The 12,592-nt window shown below is 37.1% G+C and overlaps 1 protein-coding gene and 1 pseudogene across 32 annotated transcripts in view; one reads left to right on the forward strand and one right to left on the reverse strand.

The window, feature by feature from the left end:
* The window catches only part of NRXN1 (neurexin 1), a 1,076,423-nt gene that overhangs the window by 1,042,573 nt on the left and 21,258 nt on the right, over window positions 1-12,592 (reverse strand). The gene's annotated exons all lie outside the window — the stretch shown is intronic.
* Window positions 1,685-2,196, forward strand: LOC105867825 (podoplanin pseudogene; annotated as a pseudogene).

The following is a 12,592-nucleotide window of genomic DNA, read 5'->3' on the forward strand; positions in this document are numbered from 1 at the left end:
AAATATATTAAGTATTCAATAAGTGGATACAAAAATATGTTTGGACTGGCAATGATGGCAAGATCTTCCCAGAAAATTAAAACTAAAATTAACGGAGACACTCAGCATCTTGTTGCAAAAAGGGTTTATAGTGATACCTTAATTGTTGTAGCAGAGTATGCTTCCAAATGCTTTAATGTGTAGAGGACTAAAACATTTCTCCAGTATGTCTGCCACACTGTGTTGGCCCCCATCAATGGTCTTACTTCTTTGGGCAATTTGCTAACATGGTACCAAGAGTTGAAGAAGGAAGGCAGACACCACATTAGCTAGATAATTCATTAGTCCAGGTTATTTTATTATTTTTTTGGTACACTATAATCACTCTTACTTATTCATTTATTTATTCAATAAATATTTACAAAGTTCCTATTATATACTATACAAGGTAGATATTCCACAGCAAGCTTGATAGATATGCCCCCCACCTCCTCCCAGATTACTTTAGAAAGGGAGGTCATCAAGAATGAAGATGTTTATATGGGACTGAAGGATTAGGGTGCAGCAAAAGGGAAAAGAAGCAAGACTTCTTACATATCCCCTAAGTGACAAGCACAGTTTTAAGCATTCCTTCCCCAGAGTTCTTCCTCTCAGGGAATGACTTCTCCAGACATCCAACATACTCAGGTCAAACATTTTGAAGTTATCCCTGACTCTTCTCTTTCATTTCTATCCTACAGTAAAAATCATGAGTAAATTCTTCCAGCTCATCCTTCAAAATCTGTACTGACATTAACCAGTTTTCCCACCTCCTCCACTACCACTCTCATCCATCACCACATCTGGCCGATACAATTGTCCCTCCACTCCCTCTCTTGTGCACCTGTAATCCCATTCTTCCTACTAGAATGGTCAAAACAGAAATCATATCACTCTTGTTTTCAAATACTTCAATGGTTTTCTGTTGAATTTAGAATTAAATTTGAAGTTCGTGTTGTGGCCTGTCAAGTTCTATGCAATCTGGCCCCAGTTACCAGGCCCGTCTATCTCTTAGTTTCCACTTTGCTCACAGGGTTCAACCTCTTTTGCCTGCAAGGCCCTTGCTGGGGTGTTCGAGCCACCCCCACTCCAGGCCCATTGCACTCACATGGAGCTTTTTACCTTAGAACTGCATGTTTCTTCCTTGTGTTCGCTCAAGTATCACCTTCTCAGAAGGTTTAATGTGATCGCCCCACCTAAAGCAATAGTGCTCTTTGTCCATTCTATATGTCCTTATCCTGCTTAAATTTTATAAAAATCAATTACATTATATAATACCCCTATCGATTTCTTAATCATCCACCCTCCTATCTGAACATATCCATAAAAACAGGGCTTTATGCCTCTGAAGATCTATACCAAAAGAAATAAAAAAAAAAAAAAAAAAAAAACAGGGCTTTGTCTTTACAAGGTTTTATCCTTAGCACCTACAATAGTACTCAGCATATATATCAAGAGCTAAGAAAACATTTTTTGAAAGAATGATTTTATTAAATTCTTACATCCGGCTGCGAAGTTCGCCCGGCCGCTGCCCTGGGCCCAGCATGGCCCGCCACCCCCCGCGCCCCGCTCCGCTGCACACTCGGGCCCCGCCGCCCCGCTCCCCTCGGCCAGCCGGTGGCTGCGGAGCTGCTTCATCTGCCCCCAGCTCAGAATCCACGCAAAGATGTGGAAGGTGCCAGTTCTGCTCTTCGTTTTAGGAAGCGCATCACTCTGGGTCCTGACAGGAGGAGCCAGCACGAGCCGGCCAGAAGATGACATTGAGACTCCAGGTGTAGAAAATGGCCTTATGACGCCAGGTGCAGAAGATGTGGCAACCCCAGGTATAGAAGATTTGACAACCCAGGAGCCACTGAAGAGCCCTTTAAGCCTGCTGGCCCGACAACCCCGATGGCAACAAGAGCAAAGAGTACAACAGGCCCTGACATCGAGGATCTGCCAACCCTGGAAAGCACAGTCCCTGCCAAAGAAGAGAGCCAGAGCACCACAGTCCCAAATGTGGCGACCAGCCACTCCACAGACAAAGTGGGTGGAGAGACATGGGTAACAATTGACAAATATGGTTTGACGACAGTGACCCTGGTTGGAATCATAGTTGGGGTCTTACTAGCCATTGGCTTCCTTGGTGGGACCATCATTGTGGTTATGAGAAAAATGTCGGGAAGGTACTCACCCTAAGAAGTACAGGATCGTGCCCCAACATGCATTAAAAAGAGAATTTCTGACTCTCCCCTGCCCCCCCCCCAGCCTTTGGGAGAAGATGACCCATGGAATGCCTGCCCACCCCGCTCAAAATCCATGGTGATCCCTCCCCTTGCCGTGTGTAACTGAAGGAAAGACAGCTCCACCAGACTTGGCTCCTCTAAGCATCTGTCTTTTGACAATTTTTTTGAATATAAATTTTATAAAAGACAATTTAAAAGACAAATTCCCTAGAAAACAGAGCAGAACTATGTGAACTGCCTTGCAACTAAGACATTATCACTGTTGATGTTAGAAACTGCAATCGCGTGTCTTCGTTATGACCATTCTGTTCTTGTTAAAATGCAAAGGGATCTGGATATATTTATATCAACAGGGTCCTCGGATCCAGTGCTATGTCAGTAAATGGCACCAGCATTTTGCAATTGCTGATCTGTCGAAACGTACACATTCTACTCTAGTTTGGTCTGTTTAAAAAAAAAAAGCCTGATCTGTTGTGAATAATCAGGTAGAAAAATCTAAACTTGGGTCATAGGTGATGAGCAACTAACTTCCTTTTAGCTCATCCAGATACATCATTTCAAAGACATCCATTAGATCGTAAACAGAAAATGTGTACTTTGGAGAAGACACTTTGTTTCTCATAAGGCCCCCAGGCAGCCTCTAGGCTTGCTTTACCTAAAGCCTTCTCTGTGATGACTTGATGACTCCAAGGTTTACTCCCAGCTGCCTGCCATGCTTCACTCAGAAGACGGGTCCCCAGAGTTAAGGGGGGCACCCTCCTCTCTTCCCTGTGACACAGATCCTCTGGAGTGGCCGCTTTGCTCTGGAACATGGAGATCTCAGGGCTCCAGACACCAGGAAAGCTGGAGGATGACTAGAGGTGCTGGAGACTCAGGTGTTCCAGAAACCAAGAACCATGTTGGCCCCCAAACAGAAAGAAACCCTACGTGGACCTCCGGCGTGGGAGACAGCCAGTTTTCTAATGTTTGCTCTCTGCCTCAGAGGAAAGATGGGGGGAGAAAAAAATTACTTTGTACAATATTAATATTTTAAAAGTAGCTGGATTTAAAGACTTGATATAAAAATAGATGTCCCTGGTCTTTGAGACGTAAGCACAAATTTCTGTGGGTCGTCCTGTTGAGAAGATCAAAAGAAAGGAGCCCAAGAGGTCATTCTGTCTTGGACCTTCTCATCCATAGATCCACTGAATTCTTTTTCCTAAACAAAAAGTTTTAAGACCGAGCAGATGCTCTGTCATGATTGCGGTTGTGCAATTTTGATATATTCTACACTTGTGAGAGTTCATAAAACAGGGAAGAGTAAACCATCAGTCGGAAACACAGCCCATTCCTCCCATATTTCACAGTGCTGTGTGAGTGTTATTTTAAACAGTGTGTCTGTGTGTACCCCAAATCCAGCAGTGCCTTGCCCACCGGCCCAGGTTCCATTCCATGTTTGAACATCAGTTGATTGAGAGAAGGGAAGTTAGATGAGCTGTTTGAGGTTTGAATAACTCATTGTTATAACTTTATAACTTCATTGTTCAGATTCCTGAACAGGAGTTAGGAATAATGCCATTTCTTCTTTCCTAACCTCCTCCCCTCACCCCCCTGTGAAAAATAGCAAGTCATACACTGGATCCGGTGCCTGCTGGGACAGGACTGTGGGTTTCTTGCTCACACCTGTGTTGGTGTTTGATGCAGTGTAGACATGTTTTCAAATAAAACATGATTGTGTACCAAAAAAAATTCTTACATCCTCTGAAATTGCTAACAGAATTACTATTACTAGACAAAAACAGGTTAAAAAAAGATAATGTAACAATTTTTGGAAAGAGATATAATTCAGAATGGGGCTCATAGTTGAAAATTAGGTGCTTAGCATAGGATTGAAAAAATAAGGAAGAAAGTAGAAATAAAACATACAAAGTGTTTTGGTATGTTTGTTTTTTAATTCATCAATCTCTTTAATTCTAATACTATAAATAACATACTTTCAGGAAAAATGTACCTTAATTTGGTAAATTAAGATTTTACAAGTAACAATTTGCTTTCTTAATTTCCAGTAAAAAAGTAAAGACTATACACAATGGGCATTATTTACAAAGGATGAAAAACAACAGAAAACATACAGTGGCCACTACTTTATTCCTTCATTTTTCTTTTTCCATATCAGACACAGGATTAGTTACTGGTCCTTGTTAGAACAGAAACAAATAATAATTTGAATGTAAGTTATAATGCACTGGAGTTGAGACTTACAAGAATGTAAGAGCTTACAACAAAAGAACACTGGAAAGTGTGATGAAGGCTAAAGAAGATTATAATGCCTTCCTCGATTTGGTGGATGAATAGTTTTGTGTTTTGTTTTAGTATATCTTCAGGGCTGAATGAATGCTTTGTGTAGTAAACAGAGTAAAGCTCAAATGAAGTTTACTGCCACCATATGGTTCGAACCACATATGTATAATGGTAGATTCATTGAAAAAAGAAAAAAAAAAGGCTGAGTTGTTTTCCTAGAAAAAGCTATTGTGCTGCTAGAACTTTAATGAGCAAGAGTTCAAATGCAAGCCAGAGCAAAAAAATCAAACATAGAACATCATTTCGTTGGTGCCTTTCCAAAACAGCAATTTGATAAAAGTGCATCTGCAAGTCTTTTATCTGCAAACTTAATTTTATTATTGCACTATACTGTACTTAAAATAAAAAACAGATCCACACATTTATTAAAATTGTAATGAATGAATCACTTAGGCTTTGATCTGCTACACCAGTTTCAGTGAACTCCCCTAAAGGGAGATCAATTAAGCATATATTTTTTCCCTTTTTAAAATAACACTTTAAGACAGAGCATTTGAATTTCATTTTATTAAAATTTAGGCACAGCAAACATCACAAAAAATAAACTCTCCACCATTCATGCTATTTTTAAAATATGGACAATAGTTTCATTTCATTCTTGGTATGAAAAAATAAAATTTTAGACTTGATGATGGGGCTCAGGACTTACTACCCCAACATGTGCCACTTTGGCATACTGAAAACTGCAGAAGCAGGCAGGTCACTCTCCCCTTACCCTACCATTCTCCCCTGAAGTAGGCCAGAGAACCTAGGATGGATTTCCTGACCTTCAAAAGAAGCAGGTCGTAAGACACTCAGGTGAGTGGTGCCCTCCCTATACCAGAAGGAAAGGAACATCCTTATCTCTGAAAACAAAGGGTCACAGAGAAGAATCTAAATGAAACAAGCTTTGCTAAATCCCCCCCAAATTTATTGCCACTAGATCATACCCCCTTTGTCCTATTATATTTTATCATGTTATGTTTCTCCATGACTGTCCACTCTTCATCAAACCAAGCATAAAAATAAACAGGTTTGGCCGGGCACGGTGGCTCACGCCTGTATCCTAGCACTTTGGGAGGCCGAGGCGGGCGGATTGCTCAAGGTCAGGAGTTCGAAACCAGCCTGAGCGAGACCCAGTCTCTACCAAAAATAGAAAGAAATTAATTGACCAACTAAAAATATATATACAAAAAATTAGCCGGGCATGGTGGCGCATGCCTGTAGTCCCAGCTACTCGGGAGGCTGAGGCAGGAGGATCGCTTGAGCCCAGGAGATTGAGGTTGCTGTGAGCGAGGCTGACGCCATGGCACTCACTCTAGCCTGGGCAACAAAGTGAGACTCTGTCTCAAAAAATATAAAAATAAAAATAAAAATAAACAGGTTTAACCATTTTGGGGGGTCTTCATTTCCTTATGGAGGCTCCTGTGTCATGTAAAACTTATATGAAATAAATTTGTATGTTTTTCTCTTATTTATCTGTCTTTTGTTATAGAGGCCTAGACCATGAATTCAGAACAAGTAAGGGAAAGGTATTATTCCTCTCCTACAAAAACATTTCCTAAATGTTGTCCCACACAATACACTAAGAACTCTTTTATGACACAATCAGAAGCACTATTAAAATGTTGTGTTTCTAGGAAAGTACTCTCTTCATCAAATGCCATGCTTTCCTAGAAAACAGAATCTTACTCCCTACTGTGATGGTTTTGATTTATTTGCCGTAGTATACCATTGCTTTTGTGCTCCAAAACACAAAGTAAGAGACTCATATAATGATGAATTTGTTAAAATGACTTTCCATGAGAAAAAAACATTTATTTTCCAGTGCATATAAAGAGCTTTGTTATGAGTCTGAAAGTGTCTTCCATGTACTTAGGAAAGAAGTTGCCCAATCAGGCCAGACAGGGGAAAGAATTCTCTATAAATGTCACTGAAAGAGAACAAAAGGAGATACATCATCAGAAATATTACATCACACACACAAGATGATGGCATATAGTTTTTGAAGTGCTATTTTCTTTGCTACTTGAAAATGGAATGATGGAAATTGTACTGGGGTTGTGTTCTTGTTCTGGCTGTGAAACGAACTGGGTGACTTAGAATTCTCTAAATTCTTTTTTTCTCGGTTTGTTCATCTCCAAATAAAGAGTGACTAGCAGAGACTGTGGTAGATACTCTTTACAACTTCCTCTAACTCCAAAATTCTATGGATTATGTAATTTGGACGTTTTCAAAGATACTTTCACTTCTTAGTAAATTATTCTTGATTTTACGACAAATTAATACTGTGTTCAAGCATTTAGATACAAACTCCTCCAGCTGAAAGAACTGGTGAATTCAATAATCTTAAAAAGAAGGAAGAGGAGAAAAAGAAGGAATTTTACTTACTACTACTCTACAGGAGTACCCCAAAGTCCTACTCACTTGAGCATCTGCCATTTTATGCAGCTCTCACAAGGTAAAACAAACATGTATAGAGGGTCTTGAAGGAATTATGAATTCCTGAATAATTATGATTTATCAAAGTAAAAGTATTGGTATCAGCTAATGGGTAAGTTAGGACCACCACTAAAGTAAAGGCAGACCTATATTTAATGGAATTACATTTATTATTTAACCTTTACCAAATTAAAAACTAAAGCAAAGCATATACAACATTAAGGGCATTGTTTCAGGTCATTTTCACATGAATTCGAATTACTAAATATTCCAGAATGAGAAGAAAGTGATTAGAGACTAATTATGGTGTCTAGTAAAACTTTTCTTAAAACTTCCTTTCCAAAAATTAACATCACATTTAACCATTAAGATATCCTATCTTCAAAATTGATTTTTTTTTTTTTTTGGTTAAAGTCTACTTCCACATAGGATTTGGAGTGATTATGTAAGAAACGAAAAAAATTCTAATTGAAAAAAAGACTGTGCAAAGATAAACTAGATGTATTGCAATTAAGTAGCTTATTTGTGAGTTAGCATTTTGATATATATGTACATGCATAGCTATCCATAAGTTCACTCTTTAATCATTAAATAAAAATAGCTTATTTGTCTCTGAGCTTCCTGGTACATGGGATGATATGACCAATATGTATGTACAATAGGAACACATGTCCTTTTTTTTTTATTTTGGCATATTATGGGGGTACAAATTTTAAGGTTTCAATAAATGCCCTTCCCCCTCTCCCCCCACAAGTCTGAGTTTCCAGCATGACCACATGTCCTTCTATCAGAGGGAAGGACAAAGAAGGGAGGCAAAGAGGAAGGAAGGAAAGGAAAGTTGAGTAATTGTCTTTTAAACTTATTAAACAAGAAGTGAGTTACAGAAATGAATCATCATTTCTCTGAAGTTTCAGCTTGCGAAGTAAAGATGCAGTGGCTGTTATTCTTTTCTGCTTACCATTTCAACTGTCATCTTTTTAGCACATTAGAGCTCTCTTTTCACAGACCTGCTGAAAACCAATTTTAGTAATCCCTTTCCTCCCAGAATGCCTTCGCCCTTTATCCTGGATGGACCCTCATTTCTTGGTTTTTAAAAAACTTTAAAGAAACCTAGCCATTTATCCAGGTTTCTGGAGTTGAAGCAAGGAAGACCACGTTTAGGGCCTGGCCAAATTTTCCCATAGTGGACAAACATTAGACAAAGTGCTGCCCACACACCTGCCACAAAGCTTTAGCTAGGTAACAACGGGCAACATGAATAAACGGATTCTGGGTGAGAAAACAAAGAAAATATGCAGAGGCAGGAAGAGCCCTAGCAGCCACTAAATAAATATTTGCTTCAAATACAGGTTATTTCTGTCTTTGGTTACCCCTCAGTCCCTTCTCTCTCCCTTTTGACAATACTTCATTTGAACAAGTCATCAACCTAGTTGATGTTTTCTTACATAGCAAAATATGCTTCATTTAAAACTTATGAACATTTTAGAAAATTAAGTTTCATGAAACTAGCTTCAAAGTATATGCTTTTATAAATAAACATTCAATAAAAAGGATTTGAGGATATGACACTTTGCTGTTGATTTTTTTTCCTGATGTAAATATATTATTTTGAAATGAAGGAATGCCAGTGACTGGAAGAATCACTCCCCTACTCATCTAAAGCAGCATTTTTCTCATGCCAACATCACTGGAAGCTTGGATTAGAATGAAAAGTGTGTTTGGTAAGCACAGAAATAGATGAAAGGAAAAGGAAAAGTCTGACAGATATTAATTTCAAACTACGTGAAATTTAATGAATGAAATGTGTTCCACAAAACAAAACAGATCGGATAGTCACTAGAATATGTACGTCTGCCTATATCTAGCTGTGTGCAAAAATTAGCCAAACTTTTGTTGTGACATTTTCATTTCTGTCACTCTTGGTTTCCTTTGACTAATTATGTGTTAACTGGTTCTATGACCTACATCTTCCTCTGTTTTCCTGATAATCCTCCCTCTTTTACTACTCATCATCTCCATTCCAACTTGACAATTAGCTTACACTTATCCTAATTACTCAGTTCTATGCCTACCCTTACTTCCCAAGATCAAATCCACACATTTTGTTTGGTTTTTAGGCATGAGGAAAGCTAACAATCTTCAAAACATGTATAAATCTATTGCTAGGCATTGACCTGCCTTATAAGAACCACTGTATTTTTCTCATTTGGGTGTACATCTATTTATTTCCAATTTGCTTCCCATCCAAGATCTACCACCATAACCACTCTAGTCTTATTACAAATTTATATTACTTTATATTCTTCTACTCCACCACACACTCAAAAGATAAGTTCCATGCCCCTTAATATAGCTTACAAGGCTCACAAAGCTTAGCCAGCCTGTATTTAACCACCCTTCATCACCTTTCTTCTGTGTTCTACAAATCTAAACTACTTTCAGTTATTTGAATGACACAGTCTCTTCTTGCACACCCTTCCCTCTTCTCCCTCTGTTCCCTTAGCTAACTCGTATTCACAACGAAGTCTCACCTTAGCTGTCTTATCCTCTGGGAAGCCTCCTCTGCCTCCTAAATCTGAGTTGCATGTACCCCATCATAAGTGTTAATCACTCTGCATTGTCACTGATATTCTAAATGTCTATATTCACCTGTAAATTATAAACTCCAGTATAGCAATGACCTCCCCATCTGATCACAAATAAATCCCCAGTGCCAATGCCCAGTGCCTTTAAATATTACTTAAAAATTCATAAATGTTTAAATTTTTCTCTCTAGTGCATCATTTACCACCTTAGATACTATAGCTATAGCTATTTGTCCCTTTTTATTTCAGAATTTCATTTTGTAACAGATTAGTCTATTTTGATATGCAATTGGACATATTTTAAGATGATTATCAGAAGATTAATAAAAATTAAATAATTTTCTGAACTATTTCTAAAATGCAGAGATAGCAGTCAAAAAAAAAACTTATTGCTCCCCCTCCCAAATTGATGCAATACTTATTCTAGGGGTTTGAAATCTAAGGAAGGTTAAAAATATGTGTGCCATCATATGATTTCTGAATATTTACAGAAATTTTGGTGCTACAAAATGGAAACTAAGTAGACTCTCCTTATGAGTCATTTATGAAATCAAGCTCCATTATCAACCTAAGTTACCTGGAAATGTTTAAGGATTTGGACAAAGTGGGGATAATATTAAATAAGTACTTAAAAATTGGTACATAAATTAAATAAGTACATTAAATAAGTACATAAAAATGTACTTTTGTCTTTACTCTTTGTGTTTTATATATTATTTCTCTATTTTTTAATGAAGTATGTTTGAGAAATTATAATTTTTTGAAAAGGAGAAAAGAGTAACATGGGTTAAACATTTTTAGGGAATGCATTTTTATGGAATATATTTTTACATGAAGGTTTTTTTCTTAAACTGGGTAAATTGTGAGATAAAATATTACCTCAAAATATATTTGGCTAAAATGTGGACAAACCCATAGAGTGACAGTCTACAGAAGATGGCAAAGTATTCTCTGGGATATTTCCTTCCTAGTTTTTATCTTAATAAGCATATAGTTTGAATGGTTTATGATAAAAAATAAGTCAAAATATGAACAAAAAGTTATAAAGTAATTCAGCCCTAAGAGGAAGAAACAGTGGAAAGAAAAATTATTCTTACATAGAGTGGCAAGAAAACAAATGAAGCAGAAGTACATGAATAATCAGATGAAGATAATAATAGTAGAAAACAAAGGACCTTCTATGTACACTGAGGTTTGCCTATGGTCTTCCTGTAAAATATCTGAAAACCATGTTTATATGTTGCTCCTTGGTCATTACTGGCAATCTATCATTCTATTGGGAAATACGTTCATATGTACATACAAGAAATAAGGTATAAATAAAAATACAAAAGTCAAATCAGTTAAAACCAAGCATGTCTCCAAATCAAAGGAATATATACATCTGAGAGTAGCTCAAATGCTATTATGCTCTCTAAAATGGTGGCCTTTATTCTCGATGCTTTTGTGCAGATGACTCCACAAGCCTGCCTGAGCTATTCTAAGCTGTGAGTGGTGACAGCAGAGGGGAAACCCTGGGGTATGGAGGCAAACAAAGTCAGTGTTCAAATTTTCTCCTTGCTGTTTATATTCTCTGGGCCTTAGTGTTTCAACATACAAAATGAAAATAATTAAATCTGGTTTGTGGTTGTGAGAATTAAACAAAATAACAGACACAAATTTGAAATTGCACCCTACAGTAGGCAATCAGTAAATATCAATCCCTTTCCCCTCTTGCCCATCATTACACAGGGCAGTTCAAACATATATTATTAAATTTACTTTTGGAAAATATGTTATTAATTTTAATTGTGTAAAAGATACTCTACAGATACTAAAAGACATGGAAATAATGATTTCCCAATTTAAACTATTTTAACTCTTTATAAGCAGTTATAGCCACAAAACATTGTTAGATTGTTTTTAATAAAACTTGTACTCAGACATTTCTCTTTTATGAGGATTGCTTTTAATTTGGTAATATTACTGTTATTTTTTTGAGATAAACCACATTATTGTTTTAATTTTAGGCATTTTTTAAATAGGAAAAATCTGAGATGTACAGTTAATGAAACCAAGATCCGATAAAGCATAGCTAACTGGTAGAAGCAAAAATGAGAACCCATCAATTAATTATTCTCCTGAATATCTTTAGTTTCCACATAAATCATGAGTTGTTAAATAACCTGGATATTGTCATCTAATTCCAATATTTCCCTGAGTAATTTCAAGAAGTTGACCCATAAAAGCAAGATCTGAGTTAGGAGTTATGACCAGTGGTAAGATTTAAGCCTTTCATCTCCATCCTTTAGCATTTGCTATGGAAATCAAGTTGTACAACCACCCGGATTTTATGTACAGTTGGTTCACACCAGCTAAATTTTTGAGGAAGAGGTAAAAGAACCATTTGGGGCTAGATATGAAAAACCTTATGCAATAAATGCATATTTAGAAACTGCAAAATGAGCATGTAAATCAATTTATATGCATCAATGAATGAATATAGATGAGCTATTTTCAAAGTGTAGGCATCCTGGTATAGCGTAAGATATCGGTACAAAAGGAATAGGAAGGAGGTAAATTGCTCAGCTTAGTCATCCATTCGCAATTTTAAATGGAAAATTGCATTGTCAGGTTCCATTATGCTTGCACAAATTTAGACAAATTAAAGAGTCAACTAAATAATTATTGATAACATACATGTGTATGAAGTAAAGCAGGGAAGTTGTCAGTCATTTGGAACTTCTCCAGTGTTTCTAGGAGTTCCATTAGTAAAAGGAGGCAGCAGAAGAATGATAATAATATATCCTACTATGAAACCAATTTGAGACACAGCACTGGCCTATTCAGCTATCCCTCTGATTTGGGAACAGAGATAGTCCCAACAGAGAGAGAGAGATTGTAAATGGAACACTACCACAAATCACTCTGCTGAGGAGAAACATTACATTTAGACTCTGCATCTTGTTAGGATCCTTTCATTCATTACCAGGAGAATTATCACTCCAGTCTAATAAAGGTATC

Source organism: Microcebus murinus, chromosome 3 (assembly GCF_040939455.1).
Source record: "Microcebus murinus isolate Inina chromosome 3, M.murinus_Inina_mat1.0, whole genome shotgun sequence".
Classification (NCBI taxonomy): Eukaryota; Metazoa; Chordata; class Mammalia; order Primates; family Cheirogaleidae; genus Microcebus; species Microcebus murinus.